The following is a 19,008-nucleotide window of genomic DNA, read 5'->3' as shown; positions in this document are numbered from 1 at the left end:
TCTTACTCCCTCCATCCTTCTTTGTGTATCTACCAGCACTGCAGGCATTTTCCCAAAGGCACTTGCATTAAGTGTGGAGAAAAGGCTAGGGCTCTAGCCACGTGTCCTTCTCCCTTGATCCCAGGGAAGCTTTCCTCAAGCTACCATAACAATTTCTTACAAGCTTCCCAGCTTAACAACAGGAATGTATTCTCTCACAATGTGGTTAGTAAAAATTCTTCAAGGCATCTCATTCTGCTGAAGAAAGATGTACAGGGCCACAGTCCCTCTGAAGGTTCTGGGTGAGGATCATTTCTTCCTTCACTCTGTGTTAAGTGCAGCATCATCATTCTTCCATAAGGACATCCCGCAATTCCCTTTAGCAGATTCCTGCATAATCTAGGAGTTTCCCATCTCAAAGTCCATAAGCACAGGCTAGGGAGAAGGCTCAGTCTATAAGGTGCCTGCCCCACAATAAAGACATGAGTTCAGATCCACACACCACACATACACACACGTCCACAAATACACATATGCTACCCACAAATCCTTAGTCACATCTGCAAAGACCTTTTTCTTTTTGCCCATATACGACAACAGTCTAGGAAGTAGGTCCTAATGGCCTTCGGTGCCATTATTCATTCTACTACAAGGTATAATGTAGAAATAATTCAACAGCAGTGAGCAAAGACACCATGTGTTAGAAATGAAGAAACCTGCAGCTCCCAGGGAGGTGGTGATCAATCCTCACATAAACATGCATATCCTCAAGTATGCACACATGAATAGGAGGTATATGCCCAAGTACACACAAGTCTGTTACAGAAGAGGCATTTCCTGTCACTGGCCGTAACACCGATAGGAGGTATGCCGTCACCAAGTCGTGGCACGTCACGCCCCGGGGGGTTTAAAGAGTAAAAGACCCACAATGAATGCATGCAGATCTGAGTTCAGATCCCCAGCACCCATGTAAAAAAGCCAGGTTCAGGAGTGAACACCTGTAACTCCAGCCCTGAGGGGCAAGGGGGATAGGCAGAGGACCCCTGGAGCTCACGGACTACCCAGACTAGCTGACCAATGAGTTTCGGGTTCACTGAGAGATCCTGCCTCAAAAAATAAAGTGGAGGGTAATTAAGGAAGATGCTGGATTTCAATCTCTACCCTCTACATGCATGCGCCCACATGTACACATGCCCCACACATGCACACATACACATTTTCAACTTCTCTATAGAGCAAAGTTTTATTCATAAAGAAACACAATAAATAGGCATGGTGATGCACACGTGTATTCTCAGCATTCAGGAAGGTGAAGGTGAGAATCCGAGGAAGGGTAAGGTTCCAGGCTAGCTTGGATACATAATGAGACCCTGTCTCAAAAACAAAACCAAAACAAACACACAAGCAAAGAATCAAAGGCATAGTCAAGGGGTCAGTTTGAGACTATCAAAATAACAAAAGAGATTTGAACTTCAGGAAGGGAGGAGAGGTTGTTTCTTACTAAAGCGTTTTGACACTTCACTGGATAAATATAGTTTTGGGGTGGATACAGGTTAACAATTATGTGAACAAGTACCCAGAAAGATAAAACATAATTGAATTTGCCAACGTTTCCATCCAATTATATAATCTCATTCCACTACTTCCTTCTAAATCACAGGAGGAACTAAGAAACCGTGTGAATTATAATTATAATACCTATGTTTTTACAATGATTTGTAGTTTACAAAGCTCATGAAAAATCTCATTTGGTTCTCATTACTATCTAGTAGAGTAGGCAGGGGCTAGTTTTCCAATGAATAAATAGTTTCAGAGAACGTGAATGACTTAGTGAAGAAAACCTAGCAAACAAACAAACAAAACACCAGACTTAATGAGAGGGACTCCTTGAATGTCAATGCCTTATACTTTAGGTACAGTAACTGTAAATGCAAGCTAGTCATAATGGATTTAATTTTAATTAAGAAATGATTAATTGACATCTGTGAGAAGAGACTCTTGGCTGATTGGCTGTTTGTCCTGCTGGAACCCTGGCAGTGACTCATGCTCCCAATCTGCCTTGTTTGTCTGGGTTTACTTCTAAGCTGGACCCAGATTTAACTCAAATATGGGGGCATTGGTAACATAGAAATACTGGCAGCAAGATCAACAATCTGGTTTTTATTTTGGTTCTGTAGCTTAGTCTAATGTGTGTAGCTAGGAACCTAACTTTGGGTTAATCAAACAATATAATTGATCCTAGAATATATTTAAGGTACTGTGTCTCAACTAAGGGGAATCTCAGAAAGGTGCTGTCCACCCACCCACCCACACATATATCCGGCTCTGGGGTCACAGATGTCGACCTGTTGCTATAAAGACACTCATAAAGCAGTGAGGGATGGGGACACAGGAACACATTAGAAAAGATAAATTTGACATGGAAGTTCTATGCAAAGTAGTCCTGGGTTCAAGAACAAACTCAGAGAAGAATCCTTGAGAGGCAACTTTTAAGAATCAAGGACGTTAATAAGGGGAATGGAGGACTCGTTTAAAAACAAAACAAAGCAAACAACACAACAACAACAACAAAAAAAAAAAAGACACAGAGCTGAGACACAGACCCAAGAAAGCCACCTCAACCCGGAAATCACATACTTCCCCTTTCACGGTGTCCACTATAAACTCCCACGTGAGCACTGTAGTCACAGGACAAGTTGGCGAGGCCGTTGTTTCCAGTGGCAGAGGCCACTGCCTTGCTCTAGGCCGATCAGATCAAGCACTTGAGTGGGAAGCCCCTTTATGAGAGGAGGGACGTGGGTGTCTGGCTTCAGTGAGCCCCCAAAGTGAGCAAAGTGAAGAGCCAACAACGGTAACAACAACCACGCAAAGGAGAATCAAACTTAAGGGAATACTTAGAAAGTCCCTTAGGAGTGAGCAACCATTGCTGAGGTCCAGCCTCCAACCCTGCACCTGGGAAGAGTTAGCGATGCCCTGGATCTCCCTCTGCACTCCTTTCCACTTCCTGTTGGGGAAGAGGCTGACTCCTAGTGGTTGGAGTGTGCAATTGCAGATCTTCGGGATCAGAGCTTCAGGGAACAGAGCACTTTGTGTACATGTGTGCCTGCATGCACATGCGTGCGTGCGTGAGTGTGTACCTGTGCATGTGTTTATGCGTGCATATGCGTGTATTTGATTGAACTTGCAGCACCCGGAATGAAACACAAGGCCTAGTAGGTGAACCTATGGAATGCGTTAGGGCTGTGGTTCTCAACCTTCCTAATGCTGTGACCCTTTAATAAAGTTCCTCGTGTTGTGGTGACCCCCAAATATAAAATTATTCATTACTGTAATTTTACTACTGTTGTGAATCGTAATGTAAATATCTGATATGCAGGTTATTGCTGTGCAACTCCTGTGAAAGGGGTTTGTGACCACTGGTGACAGTGTATGGTTGCTTCTGTGCTGTGTAACTGGTATGGAGCAGCCCTGCTTGCCCTAGAGAAACAGACAGTGAGCCACATACATGTTTCAAATTTTGCAGTGACCACATTTCTCAAAAGCAAGAACAATATTAAACTAAAACAAAACAAAAACAGGACAACTTAATTTTCAGAGGATAGTTTAGTAAACACCAGAAAGCTACATGTTTCATTTCAATATGTAATCTGCATTAAAAAGAATTATCAATGGAAGCTTTATGACTGTGATCTGTTCAAACTCCCATGGAGCATTTTACCATCAGTTGTGACTTGCTCATTGCAAATGCTCAGGAACTATGAGTGATGAAGGGCTACCCTGGCATGGCCCCAGAAGTCTGCCCTTTCCTCTCCATGGAATCAGGGGAGGGCAGCAGCAAAGTGAGACTTGTATTCAAAGGGCAAACTGGTCTTTACTTTTTAAAAGTAGTGCATCATTTATTTTTTGTGGGGGTAGACTGGTACCCTTAGCCACAGCATGGAGGTTTGAGGACAACTTGCAGAGTAAGTTCTTTCCTATCAACTCAGGCCCCCTTACCCTGAGCATCTGAGCATTCACAGGGACTCCAGATACTATGTTTCATAAGTGTGAGGATGGTATATTCAAAGGAGACAAGATTGCCAACTGGAAAAGGAGGCCAGAGCCAATTATAAAAAAGTACATTCAGGGTAATTCTGATTTGGAATTGGGAGCTACAAGCCTGACAGTGATGATAACAAAGGGAGGATTAATTAGAATCCAGTCCAAAAAAAAAAAAAAAAAAAAAAAAAAAAAAAGACAAGAAAGGAACATTGCTATCATTGCTAAGTGAAGTTGATCAGCAATAGCAGACTGATGAAATCCAAAGAAAAGGCAATAAGCCATCCTGGAAGCCAAGTCCCCTGTACCCAGGAGTGGACATGTTAGTCTTGAAAAGAACACCCAGTACCTGTGGAGTATCTGTCCCATGCAGAAAAAAAATGTCCCATTTGTTCTAGATGCTGTGGAAATGGCAGTGAACAAAACAAACGAGAATTTTGGTTCGTATGCTTGCTTGATATGATAGACACTTGCTGATATGATAGACAGCCTGCCTGATGATCAACACTTGCTGCAACTAGGCAAAGAGGTCCCAAGAGATGAAGAACTTTTAGCGTGCACTGAACTACAAACAGCTTTTGTGAAACAGGAAAGCCATCACCATCAAAAGCTCAGGCAACTCATCACAAAAGCTGAGCAAATGTGAGGTAAGGGAGGAAGAGTCCTACAAGAAGCCGGGTTTCACACGGGCTGCTGTGAACTGGAGAGATGCAGCACATGCTTTCTGCTCTCTGCCTGGGAGGCTTGCGTGCACTGTTGCTGGCTTGAATATGCTCACCATTGGAGAAAGGAGACAGCTGAAGAGCTAAAGAGTCGCTACATCATGTAGCCAGGTTCTAAAGCAGAAACAAGGTCCATAAGCCTGGTGGTCGTAAATCAAGAACAGCTTGATGGGTATCTATTTAAAACCAAATGTTTGAAAGTTATTTTTTTCTAATACTGACTAAAATAGCATCGAAGATCAAAATGAGTCTGAGGGTAGTCCTACAGTTTACTCAGTGTTCTGTAAGAGGAAGGGAGAAGCTTCTTTTTCCTCTTCTCCTTCAACGCCCTTGCCCTTACTTCCATAGTATCTTAATTAACTAACACAGGAGCCATAATGGCCTCCCCAGCTTTAAACTGCTGCTTGCCTAACTTTCCCCCTGCTTCAGCTTTATTCAGGAGGCTTGATGCCTAATGGACAGCTTGGGGAGACCACACCGCACCCTGTCACCACTGATGGCCAGGCTCCTCCCCTGGGCTGCTCACAGACAGACACAGGACCATCTCTAGGCTCTAGGACAATGAGCACTCCACTAGAGGTGGGCACGTGAAAGAATGCAGCTGCTCTGCCCATTCCTCTGTGTTTCACTACTACTCTAATAAAGGTAGAAGTAACCTTAAAGAATTGACGGGAAATGGTTTTATCTCCAGTGGCCAGCTGCAGAAAAGAGGCATTTGGGTAGCTGGTTCATTACCCAAGTTCTCTCCGCACACATGTCTCTTTCCTAACAGCTCACCACTGTGAGGGCAGGGACACTGGGGAGGGCTCTTCCCCACTCAGCTTCCATAAGACCAACACCCTGGATTGCATTCCATCCAAGTACAATGACTTGTGCTCACTAAGTTTTCCAGGACACATTTACGCAACTCTTTCCTTCCTGAGGGGCCTCAAAACAAACCTCGGCTTCCTGTGACGTCAGCCTTTTCCCACATATCAATCAATGGGCCAAGTCCTAAAACCACGATGTCATAAAAGAGTGTGTGAAACTGGGCAGTGCTGGCATATGACCTTAGTGCCAGCACTCTGGAAGGCAGAGGCAGGTGTGTCTCTGAGTTTGAGGAGAGCCTGGTCTACTGATCGAGGTCCAGGACAGCAGGGTCTACTACACAGAGAAATCCTGTCTTGAAACACCAAACCAAAAAAGGTATGAAAATAACAAATCATTGAGGAGAAAATCTAGATATGTATGTGTGTTACATATGTACAGACCTGTCCCATATTGACATATATACAGATATATGAAGAAGTATCCACAGGAACACACACTCTAGAAGCAAATGTACACCAGTGATGATTCCATTCAAAAATTATTTCAAAAACAAGCAATTTCATTCAAAGGCTCACCTACATGAAATAAAATAGAAAATGGGTGTTGAAGCTTTTGAAAAATTACTGCCACTGCAATTTGTTTGTGATTATACAACAACCAGATGTAAAGCAATCTGGAAGGAAATCTGTTTCGTCGCTGCAGCGAACAAACACTCGTAGAGTGCTAAAAACTTGAGTCTCAGGAAGCTGGCCAGAACAAGACTCTGTGCAGCAGTAGGAGATGGCTGCCACCTAAACTCCAGAAACCTCTTGATCTGACAGCTGCAGCTGGACCTGGGCTGGCTAATAGTGAACAAAGCCCTAACTATGGATTTCCAGCCTGGTTAAGCTGTAGCGCTCTAGTCTGTCATCTTACCTTCCATGTAGGCTTGCTCCCCGCTGCCCATTTCTCTTTGTTCTATTTGAAGAAAGCAAGATTGACAAGCTTCCTTCCCTCTTCCTTCCTTCCTTCCTTCCTTCCTTCCATCCTTCCTTCATCCATATATTTTCCTCTTAAGAGGAAAAAGTCCCCAGAGCTCACTTCAAGGGACCTTTGAGTGATCTGAGCCAGAACAATTAGGAATCCAAGTATTATTGTTAATGTGTACTCAAAAGAGTGTGAGCATCTTAAAAAGATGTGCGAGTATCACTTTGTACTGATTGTGCTGTGAGCCCTGAGTATCTGGGAAAGGAATCATGGAATGATTTGTGCAGTCAGTTGTAATGAAAGAGAAATGTACCTTCGCTACACAGGGAGAACACTGAACAAAAGTGTGGTCAAATGATTTCAGAATAGGACACAGAAAGCAAATCTTTGTGTTCCTGCTGGTGTTTGTGCCCCAAACATGATCAACTAAGTAGCCACATTCCCACCTGAGGACAGAAAGACGGCTTTCAGAAGTGAGACGCTAAAAGCCCTGTAAGGGAGTAGAACACAGGTCCACGAAGGGCAAGTGTGGCCTAGCACATAAGGCCCATCGGTACTGGGGGAGGGGGAATGCCTTGAAAGCAAAGAGGAAAGCTGCATTGGGTTACTTTGTGTTTCTTCCCCTTCTTCTAGCTACCACATGCCATCTATCATTTATGAGTGTTTCCTTTCTCTTTTAACTAAATCATGATTTCATTATCAAATTCAACTTTTGTATTTTTATTTAAAAGTGGGAAAATATCCAGTCTTGGCCTGTTCGTATAATCCTATTAACCATTTTGTTTTTTCAAGTTAGTTTTTCATTTGCATAGGTTCCTATTAACACTAATACATTTTATTGTGCTATTAATACTCCTTGAGTCTCTGACAGCTTTCTTGCATAGCTGTATAAATTCTTATGTGTCATATACTAATGACACATGTGTATGGATGGATGTACACACATAAATGATTTACTTAACCATAACCCTTTAGTTAAATATTTAAGCTGTTTCCAGATATCTTTTTACTATGCACAGTGCTAAGATAAGCATATCATTATTCTTTTTCAAAATTTCAGGTTAATTTCCTTGTGTAGATTTCCAGAATTGCAATCACAGAGTTATAATAGATAAACTGTGACTGTCACATCATCATGAGCCAGTGCAAGAAGGCTGTGATGCGTCTCATGGTGAAAATGTGTACATAATGTATGACCCTGCTGCAGCCAGGGCCTGTGATGCTGTCTGTCGCTCTTGTTACCACCAAGGGCCATGATGATGCACAGGGTCTGGGCCACCTGAGGCCATATTGGCATCTGAGGGTCATGCTGCCGCAGAGGCCACATGGATCTGAGTGGTCTGTGAGGCTGCCTGGTACCATGGTATCGTCCAGGCTAGCTGCAGTTAAGGCCCATGTCTGGGTCAGTGGCCTTATTGAAGCCTGGATGTGTGTTGATGTCTATGGCTCCTGTTACCATCAAAGGCCATGCAGACACCCGGGGTCTGGGCTACCACATGGAGCCATGTTGGTATCTGAGGGCCACCCTGCCTGAGTGGCCTGTGCTGCCATCTGGGGCAATGGTGCTATCCAGGTCTGATCTGCTGCAGAGAGCCATGTCTGGGTCCATGACCCTATAACAGACAGGGTCTGAGCTGACATCTGTGGCTTCTGTTACCACCCAGGGCCATGAGGATGCCTGGGGTCTGGTCAGCTACCTGAGACCTTGTTGGTGTCCAAGAGCCATGCTGCTGCCAGGGCCACGCTGCTCTGGGTGACCTGAGCTGCTGCAGTACCAATGGTGGTATCCAGGCCTTAGCTGACGCCAAGGTCCATGTCTGAGTCTGCGATTCTCCTGTAGCTGGGGTGCGTGTTGATGTCTGTGGCCCGTGTGCTAAGAACCATGATAAAACCCAAGGGCCAGGCTGATTCAGCTCTGCCCTTCTATGGCCCCGCATCTTGCTGGACATTGTAGCAAGAGAGCTGGCCTCAATCCTGATGGGAAGGCTGCCACCCTGCACTCAGGAGATGTGGCTCCCACAACTCACCATAGGTGTGGGAGAGCTGGCCTTGATAACCAAGTATCAGTGGAAGCCCCTTGTTCTAAGGCTTCAAGCGCCTGGGCGGGCGATAACCACCTTGTCTCTCTTAGTTTGGGCTCTGAGCCTACAGACCGGCCAGAGGAGCAACACAAGTCCGCAGCAACGGCTGCACCAAACAATCCCACCCCCACCCATTCCTTGAAATAGGAAACAGCAGAAGCAATTCACGACAACAGTCCCTCCACGAAGGATAGATCAAGGTACGCGGAGTTGATCTGAATAATGACAGCTCTCAACTCCAGAAGCATCTGCTCAAACTCGAAGGTCCAATTCCTGTTGAAACAAAAATAGAAATCCTTTTCCCAAGGAACTTGTCCTTGAACTTAAACCTTAGAGTCAAAGCAATTTTTCAAATATATCAATTGAAATAATTCAGCAACATTTCCTTTATCAGTTGTTGTTATTTTCTGCCAAATACACTCCCTTGTCATTAGACTCACCGGGAGTGTCTTTTTAACTTTTTTGGGGGGACGGGTTTTTTCCTGCGCGCATCCAACCTCTCACTACGCTCGGTTTCTGATATGCTATTCTGGACCTCTTACCAAGGTCCAGAAAAGACATACCTCTCCGAGCGCATCTGCCTGCAGTTCTGAATCCTCCTCCTAGTCAAGGGGTCTCCTATGGTGCTGCCGATGATGAGGTCTCGGTTCCCGGGCTTCGGCACCAAATGTCCCGCGCTACTGTCTCGCCAGCAAGAACGACAAGGCACCCTCAGGATCCTTCTGCAGTAAAGCTTTAATGCATCTTGAGAGGGAGAGCATAAGCTTACAGAGCGGAGACGCCAAACATCCAAAACCCAACACTTATATAGGTTTACAACCTTCGCCTTGGATGTGTCACCTCCCGCTTGGCTGCAGCCCATCAGCCCATATGAAGCCACAGAAGAGGCAGAGGCCAAGGGAGGGAAAAAATCACCCTGCACCTACGCATTGACTTGTTTACTCTGAACGCCAGCTGGATTCAGGTGTCATCTTGTAATGGAGAATGCAGGGACGGCTCCCTACATCTCCCCCTTTTTCATTAATTAATGAAAAGGCTTCAAATTAACAAGCAAAGAGGTCACCCATGTATTGAGGGATAGAGGCAGAGGTTGTACCTTCCCAATCAAACATTAAGACTGTGTATGAGAGTCGCCATTAGGCTGTTAGCTTGACCCAAAGTGCTCTTGACCTGTCCTCTGCCGTTTTTCTGGGAAAGGGAGACTAGGGCAGGCAACCCTTATGCAGGACAACATACCTCCCAGAGAGACCTGCATGCCAGGCAACTCCCTGTGCGATGCTTTCCTTGGCATCCCTCATGGGCTGCTCAAGCCTGACACTCTGCCCTGTGCAATGAGCCTGGGCTCCGGGTGTGCAAGAGCTGTCTAGCCTGGGGCCTACTGCTTAAGCATAGATAACCAAGTATCAGTGGAAGCCCCTTGTTCTAAGGCTTCAAGCGCGTGGGCGGGCGAAAACCACCTTGTCTGTCTTAGTTTGGGCTCTGAGCCTACAGACCAGCCAGAGGAGCAACACAAGTCCGCAGCAACGGCTGCACCAAACTATCCCACCCCCACCCATTCCTTGAAATAGGAAACAGCTAAAGCAATTTATTGCGGTAAATAAGGATCAGGATAAACAAATAGGCCGAATAGATGTTTATTCAGGGAGAAATAACTTACAACCTAGACAGATGAACACCAGGAAATTCAACCCGATCCTCTCCTGTCCGAGTCACGCCAGAAAAAGAGAGTGCCTTCCTGGCCCCCCTCCGACCTCCTTCCTCAGGTCACCTCCGCCCATCGCTCCACCCCCCAATGGGCGTGGTCAGTGCTACAGAAGGACTACCTCACTACAATTCCCCTTTTAGTCTAAAGAAAAGATTTAGGCTTAATACAAAACTATATACAAAACAGTGAATAACAAGTGTGCTCTAAGAAAAGGAAAATCGAGAACAAAATGACCTACATATCTAGTCCTAGGGTGAGGGCATAATGGAGTTTACAATAGAGTTGTCCTAAGCTGGAAAACGTAAGTCTAGTACCTAATATATCTAACTAGGAAGAGAGAATAATAGTTGTGATAGTTTAATCTTCAACCTCATCAAGACCTGAGAAGGAAATTAACAATACTAGAGTAGACAGGAAATGCGGATGGACAACTTCCAAAAGGTGCAGCAAGGACAGAAACAGCAAGCCATCTGAACAGTCACCCTAGGTCTCACAGCGACGTTGGTACACCCAGATTTGGCTAAGGCCAAGAGAACTTGACAGACCACAACAACAGCAGGGAAATAGAATGGCTGTCTTACCCTGACTTGGCAAGGTCAAGCAGTCTTCTATATTTGTCTCCTGCAAGCACATAGGACTGTATGTCCAAATCAGTGGTCAAGGTGGGGGCAATTCTATGCCCAACAGGCCATTAGCTGAGGCGAGATTGAACTCCAGCAGGAGCAACAACAGTGTCCAACATATTTTCGGGAAAGTGCACGGTGCTGTCAGGAGCAACAGTGTCTCATGTCAATGGAGTACTAATATTAAAACATTTAAATGCCATGTTCTGCATGTCTATGAAGTGATTGAAGATTAAGCATCTATATCTGACTAATCTCATAGGTACAGGAAATGTGAGTGAAGATAATCTGTAATACTCGGGAACTTAGCTAAAAAGACTGATAAAAACTTTCCTGAGTAAAGCAGGAACAAATACTTAAACAATATAACTATTTACATATACCTACATGTAAATCCCTAAAATAGAGGTAGAGTATAAGTGTCAAGACAAGAGGTAGAACTATAAAGGGCAGCAAGATAAATATCCCAAATTGTATCAATATACAAAATGTCTTGAATACAGGAAAAGTATACATACATAGAATATGGTAAAAAATAATGTGCATAAATATTATAAGTGGAAACATTTAACACAATATAACAAAATATAAACTTAATTTTATATAGCTTACCACATTGGAATACATAACAATGTAAGCTGTAAAATACTATCTCATTCATACTCAAATTCTCAAGGAAATAGGCTAATCTACTTATATCCCATCTAAACCATACCTTTATCCACCATTCCCTATTCCTGTCTAAAAGATAAACCCGAGTGTAAGCATCATCCAATCCCAAATAACTAAAACCAACCCAAAGACGATGACTATTATCCCAAAATTTCAAGGGTAGGGAAAGGGGGCGTAGTCATATTAAGATTACTTTCTGCTGAAATGGGACGATGATTGCTCCAATGGATCTTGTAGGAAGAAAATTTTTAGCAACCAAATTTCTCAACAGAACTGGCTGTGACATATGTAGTTAGTCACTGTGTGGCAGAAAATTCTTGACTGTAGTTCTATTTGAAACTGGCCAGGGTGTAATAAAATGGTGCACCATTACAGCTAGCTAGTCATGAGTTGTCTCGAGCAAAACAGTCTCAAACCGGTTTTAGGGTGATGTTTGTAGTTTCAATGCATCAGGTTGAGTCAAGTGGAAATGATGATGTGGGGCCCCATCTTCTTTCCGGAAAGTTCAAAGACTGCTGTTAGGAATCATTATTCCTTGTGGAAAAGTTACACATCAATATTAAAGTAAAATTTTCAAGTTTTAAGGTATGCATTAGGGAAAGACAACAATAAGCATTAAAAGTATGTGAGAAAATTAGGATTTCAGAGAGAAAATTGCATAAGATATGAGTCCCCAGATTTTGTTTCTTTTGCCTTACACCAATTGGCTTTTTGATTTAAGGCAGAAACCATGAATTTAATCTTAACAACATGCTTGAATTTAGAGAAGGAAAGCCAAATCCAACTCCAAAGCCAGCATTGGTTTACAAAATTTGGGACTTCAGGAATACTAGATAATAGAGAGAAATAGATTTCTATATAGAAATAGTTTACTACAATTAAATATTTTTTTTTTTTTACCATATATCAGATTCTGTTTCCTTAAGTGATTGTTTTTGAAGAGCTGTCTTCTCTTCTGTAGGCACCTACATGTTCAGTGTCTTTTGGCTGTTTGATGATAGGTTTTCTCTGTTTTCCTGTAAAAACAAGAACAGAACACTTCCCCCTACCTTTGAGAGGCCTCCGCACACCTCATAGGACCTAGTTTGTTGGATGACTTGTCATTTTTCTTTATTAAGATGTTTTTCTTGTTCAACTCGGATCTTGATTAACTTAGATGGTATCCATAGTTTTTCTTCTCCTGTAGATACAAATGCAAAACCCCTACCCCAACGTAACACATATCCTGCTTTTCATTCTGAGGTCAGTACATCCTTGAAATACATTGGCTGATTTAGTTTAGAAGTTTTTTCTATTGTCCAGTGTCTTTCTGTAGCTGTTTTTTCTTTTTCATCAGCATTAAGAAAGTTTAATGTTAATAAAGCATTATGTAATCTGTGTTTGGGTGTTTTGGTTCCTCCTGCCTGTTTATGGAGCATTTCTTTTAAAGTACGATTGGATCTCTTAACCACTGTTTGTCCTGTAGGATTGTGTGGTATACCAGTTATGTGCTTTATCTTGTAATACTCAAAAAACTCTTTTAATTTGCTGGAGACATATGCTGGAGCATTGTCAGTTTTTATTTGTGCAGGTATGCCCATAATGGCCATTACCTCTAAAAGGTGCGTTATAACAGAATCAGCCTTTTCAGAGCTCAGAGCAGTAGCCCACTGAAACCCTGAAAATGTATCTATAGTGTGATGTACATATTTTAATTTTCCAAATTCTGCAAAATGAAACACATCCATTTGCCATATTTCATTCCTATTTATACCTTTAGGGTTACTGCCTGGTGGTAAAGGAGTTTGGTTATAGAATGAGCAAGTAGGACATTTCCTTACTATTTCCTTGGCTTGTTCCCAAGTGATAGAAAAATCCTTTTTTAAACCTTTACTGTTCACGTGGTGTTTCTTATGAAACTCTGAGGCTTTTAGCACACTTCCTATCAATAAACGATCAATTTCATCATTGCCTTGTGCTAGAGGACCTGGCAGACCCGTATGGGATCTGATGTGTGTTATATATATAGGATGAGTCCTCTTTCTGATAGTATCTTGTAACTGTATAAACAATGAAGTTAATTCTGTATTGTCAGGAATAAATTCTGCAGTCTCAATGTGTAAAACAACTCTCTCTGCGTATTGAGAGTCAGTAACTATATTGAGGGGTTCTTTAAAATCCATAAGTACCATGAGAATGGCATACAATTCTGCCTTTTGTACAGAATTGTAAGGGCTTTGAACCACTTTGTTAATATTTCCTGATTTATATCCTGTCTTACCTGATTTATTTGCATCAGTGTAGAATGTATGAACTCCAGAAATAGGTGTTTTTCTTACAATGTGTGGAAGAATCCAAATCGTTTTCTTTATGAGTTTGATTCTCTCAGTTTTGGGATAGTTGTTGCTAATTGTTCCCAAAAAGTTACTGCAAGCTCTCTGCCAATATTCGTTATCTTTCCATAAGGAAGAAATTTCCTCATTAGTTAAAGGTACTATAATTTCTGCTGGGTCCCTTCCTATTAGCTGACGAAGTCTTAATTTACCTTTTATAATCAAGTCAGAGATCTTTTCTATATATGTTTTCAGTTTTTTATTCTGTTTATGTGGTAGGAATATCCATTCTAATATGATATCTTCTCTCTGCATCAAAATCCCTGAAGGATATTCTCTAGATGGTAATATAACCAGAATACAGTCTAGGTTTGGATCCACACGGTCCACATGTGCTTCCAGTATCCTCTTTTCTACCCATTTTAATTCCTTCTCAGCTTCAGCTGATAGTATTCGTGGACTATTCAAGTCCTTATCTCCTTTTAGGGCCATTTTCAAGTTTTTTAAATCATGCCCTTCTACTCCAATTATGGTTTGCAGTTGAGAAATCTCTCCTAGTAATTTTTGAAGATCATTAAGAGTCTGGTAGCGATCTCTTTTGATCTGTACTTTTTGTGGTCTAATTTTCTGTAGACCTATTTTATATCCTAAGTAGTTGATAGACTCTCCTTTTTGTATTTTTTCAGGTGCAATTTGTAATCCCCAGCGAGGTAAAACTTCCTTTACTTTCTCAAACATTTTTTCTAATATTTCTCCTTTAGAGTCAGCTAACAATATATCATCCATGTAATGATAGATTATGGATTGTGGAAACTGTTTACGAATTATTTCTAACGGTTTTTGTACGAAATATTGGCACAGGGTGGGGCTATTTAGCATTCCCTGTGGCAAAACCTTCCATTGATATCTCTTCACCGGTTGAGAATTGTTATAATTAGGTACCGTGAAGGCAAATTTCTCTTTGTCTTGTTCTTGTAAAGGTATAGTGAAGAATGTAATACAGGAGGAATGTTAATCTGTGTATTGCATTGCTGTAATAGATCACGACCCCATAAATTTATTATTACATCAGCCACATATGGTCTCAACCTTCCTCTCTGTCCTTCTGGTCCTATACAGTCAATCCATCTCGTGCTTTGTTTTACCTGAGCCAGGGTTCCAATCCCTAAGAATTGAACATTTACCTCATGGAGGGGCCATCTTTGAGGCCAAGATTTATTAGATATGATAGTTACCCCACTTCTGGTACCAGATCTCACTACAGATGGTTGTGAGCCACCATGTGGTTGTTGGGAATTGAACTTAGGACCTCTGGAAGAGCAGCCAGTGTTCTTAACCGCTGAGCCATCTCTCTAGCCCAGCCATCTCTTCAGCTCCTGTGTCCAGCAGACCCTCAAACAGTCTATTATTCATCTTAACTATCAATCTAGGCCTATGACTATTTATAGCAGTTTGCCAAAATATATGTTTTTCATTTCCTTTTGTTATGTTTGATTCAACTTTCGTCATTAGTTCGTCATCCAGAGTAGTATGAGTTTTTATAATAGGCACAGAATTTTCTAATTGTCCTGTGGGAGATTGTCTTCCACTGTGACTGGGAATGTTCGAACCACCTGTGACGTGGGGGCCTTTGAGAGACCCCCCAAGGAGTTTCCCGATGGTAAAGGGTTTCCTTGCTTGTCTCTGGTCGATCTACACTCATTTGTCCAGTGTCTGTCTTTGCCACATCTTTTACATAACCCAGGAGGCTGAGGCCTTCTGTTTGATTCATTCCTGGGGGTGTTACTTCTAGGGAAGCTTTGCCTACAATTTTTTTTTAGATGTCCTATCTTACCACAGTTATAACATCTGACATTATGATATCTTTTTAAACCTTTGGGGATGGCTTTTCCTACCCAAGCTTCTAAGTCACCATAGTAAGGAACTCTGTTATCTTGATATCTTCTCTGACCTTTAGATATGGCTTCTCCTATCCATGCTTTAGTCTTATTGTCATTATACTCAATGTTGCCTGTATATAGGACCCATTTATCCAAGGGTGCTGATCGCATTTTTAAAGGCCAAAGCACCTGTTTGCATTGAGGACTCACATTCGTATAAGCTAAAGATTCTATGAGTATTCGCCTAGCATCTATGTCTGCTATCTCTAATTGTACTGCCCTAGATAATCTTTCTAGAAAGATACTAAAACGTTCTCTAGGTCCTTGCTTTATCTTGGTATAGGGTTCTATCCTCTCTCCTAATTCATGAACCTTATCCCAAGCATTCAAAGCTGCTGTACTGCATAGAGACAAGATGTGTTCATCATAGGCAGCTTGGGTTTCTGGGTCAGCATAGAGACCCTCACCAAGAATTTTATCTTGGGGAGTTTTATACCCTTTCTTTAAGCCCTGAAGTTCAAGAGCTTTTGCTTCCTCTCTCCATAAAGCCCTCCATTCTATTTGAGAGGCGCTTTCAAGGACAGCTGATATTAATTGATCCCAATCCTTAGGGGTTACCTTGTTATTCCATGCCCATGATTCTACTAATTGTTTTATATAAGGTGAGTGCATGCCATAAGAGACTATTGCTTCCTTTATATCTTTTAAATCTTTCATACGTATTGGTTCCCATTGATATGCAACGACACCTTTTGGATGTTTCTTTTTTGCTGGCTTTTTATGAATAGATACAGGGAAAGCTCCCCTGACCCTAAATGGTGTGGAAAATTTTAAATCTTTTTCATGCCCTGTTACCTGTAGTTCTTCTTCTGATGTATCAGACTGAAGGTCTTCTAAAGCCTGAAATTTATTCACCATTGTTTCTTTGAGTGTCTGAACTTCTTGAATTAAATAACTTTCTAGAGACTTCATTGCATCAGTCAGTTTTTTACTTTCTCCAACTACAAATGATTCCATGTTTTTAATCTTATCATCCTTAGATATTATCTGAATGGCGTGTAAACTGCCTTCCAGAAACAATGTTTTATCTGTTAGCTTGCCATTATCCTCAGATATGGAAGAGATTTTGTTATCTAGTCTTTCTATCTGATGTTCCAGTTTTTTAAACTTATTAGTAGCTTCCTCCGACCAGGAGTGGGCTGTTTCTGCTAGTTTGTTAATGCATTGCATTGTTTCTGTTCTGGTTATTGAAGTATCTGACATTAAACAAATTATACCTTTCAGCTCGCCAAGGCCATCTTCAATATTCTGAATCTTTCTTTCTATATTTTCTATGCTTTGAATTCTATCATTTTCAATGTTTCGAATCTTTGTTACTAAGTCTCCCATGGTTTGTACAAGTTCCTTATTGTTTGCTGTAATCTCAAACCATTTCTTTAAGAATATCATGTTAATGATGAAACCCATTGCTATTACAAAATAAAAGTATATATTGGTCCAGTCATAAGTTTCTTTTGCTAAAATCCCTTCTACATATGAAGTAAAATAATTCCTAAAGTTCTGCATAGTAAAATTATCTGCCATTGTTATAGAACAATTTATCTCAGATTTTATATCAGCTTAAATTGCAAAGGATGTTACAATTACCTTAGGTGCAATTCTGCTGTCCTGGAATTTTGATGCTTTTAGTTGTATATCTCAGCTTGTGGTAGCTACGCCTGGAGGTGTGTCATCAAATAGCGCCTAGCCGCCCAGGCTCGTCTGATCCCGGTTCCTGTAAAAAGTTCTTAACAAACTATGGCAAGCAGAATTTTGTTAAAAGGGGACTTTTGGAGTTACTTGTAACACAAGACGAAACGCGTGCAAGCCGGGCGGGTGCTGCCGGGCGGGTGCCGCCGAGAGGCTCTGCACGAATGCAAAGTCCCATGCTGAAATGGGCAAAAAATGTTAAGCAGTAAGTGCCTTCTCAGGTCTGCTTTAGCGGCAAAGATCTCCTTTGCAGTAGGGAAGAGGCAAATGTCCCAAAGCTGTGGTGAGTCCACCAGGTTAAACCCTGCCCATTGGGGAAGGTGGGGGAGGGGGGTGGCTTCTGCCGCCTGGGGGCAAAACCCAGGTAAATCCCACTTCTGACACCAGATATTGCGGTAAATAAGGATCAGGATAAACAAATAGGCCGAATAGATGTTTATTCAGGGAGAAATAACTTACAACCTATACAGATGAACACCAGGAAATTCAACCCGATCCTCTCCTGTCCAAGTCACGCCAGAAAGAGAGAGCGCCTTCCTGGCCCCTCCGACCTCCTTCCTCAGGTCACCTCCGCCCATCGCTCCACCCCCCAATGGGCATGGTCAGTGCTACAGAAGGACTACCTCACTACAGCAATTCACGACAACAGTCCCTACACGAAGGATAGATCAAGGTACACGGAGTTGATCTGAATAATGACAGCTCTCAACTCCAGAAGCGTCTGCTCAAACTCGAAGGTCCAATTCCTGTTGAAACAAAAATAGAAATCCTTTTCCCAAGGAAATTGTCCTTGAACTTAAACCTTAGAGTCAAAGCATTTTTTAACAAATATCAATTGAATTAATTCAGCAACATTTCCTTTATCAGTTGTTGTTATTTTCTGCCAAATACACTCTCTTGTCATTAGACTCACCGGGAGGGCCTTTTTAACTTTTTGGGGGGACGGGTTTTTTCCTGCGAGCATCCAACCTCTCACTAAGCTCGGTTTCTGATATGCTATTCTGGACCTCTTACCAAGGTCCAGAAAAGACATACCTCTCCGAGCGCATCTGCCTGCAGTTCTGAATCCTCCTCGTAGTCAAGGGGTCTCTGATGGTGCTGCCTATGATGGTCTCGGTTCCTGGGTTTCGGCACCAAATATCCCGCCCTACTGTCTCGCCAGCAAGAACGACACGGCACACTCAGTATCCTTCTGCAGTAAAGCTTTAATGCATCTTGAGAGGGAGAGCATAAGCTTACAGAGCAGAGACGCCAAACATCCAAAACCCCACCCTTATATAGGTTTACAACCTTCGCCTTGGACGTGTCACCTCCCGCTTGGCTGCAGCCCATCAGCCCATATGACGCCACGGAAGAGGCAGAGGCCAAGGGAGGGAAAAAAATAAATCAACCTGCACCTGCGCATTGACTTGTTTACTCTCAAGGCCAGCTGGATGCAGGCGCCATCTTGTAATGGAGAATGCAGGGACGG

This window comes from Phodopus roborovskii, unplaced genomic scaffold (genome assembly GCF_943737965.1).
Source record: "Phodopus roborovskii unplaced genomic scaffold, PHOROB, whole genome shotgun sequence".
NCBI classification, from domain to species: Eukaryota; Metazoa; Chordata; class Mammalia; order Rodentia; family Cricetidae; genus Phodopus; species Phodopus roborovskii.
This window is presented reverse-complemented; position numbering follows the sequence as displayed.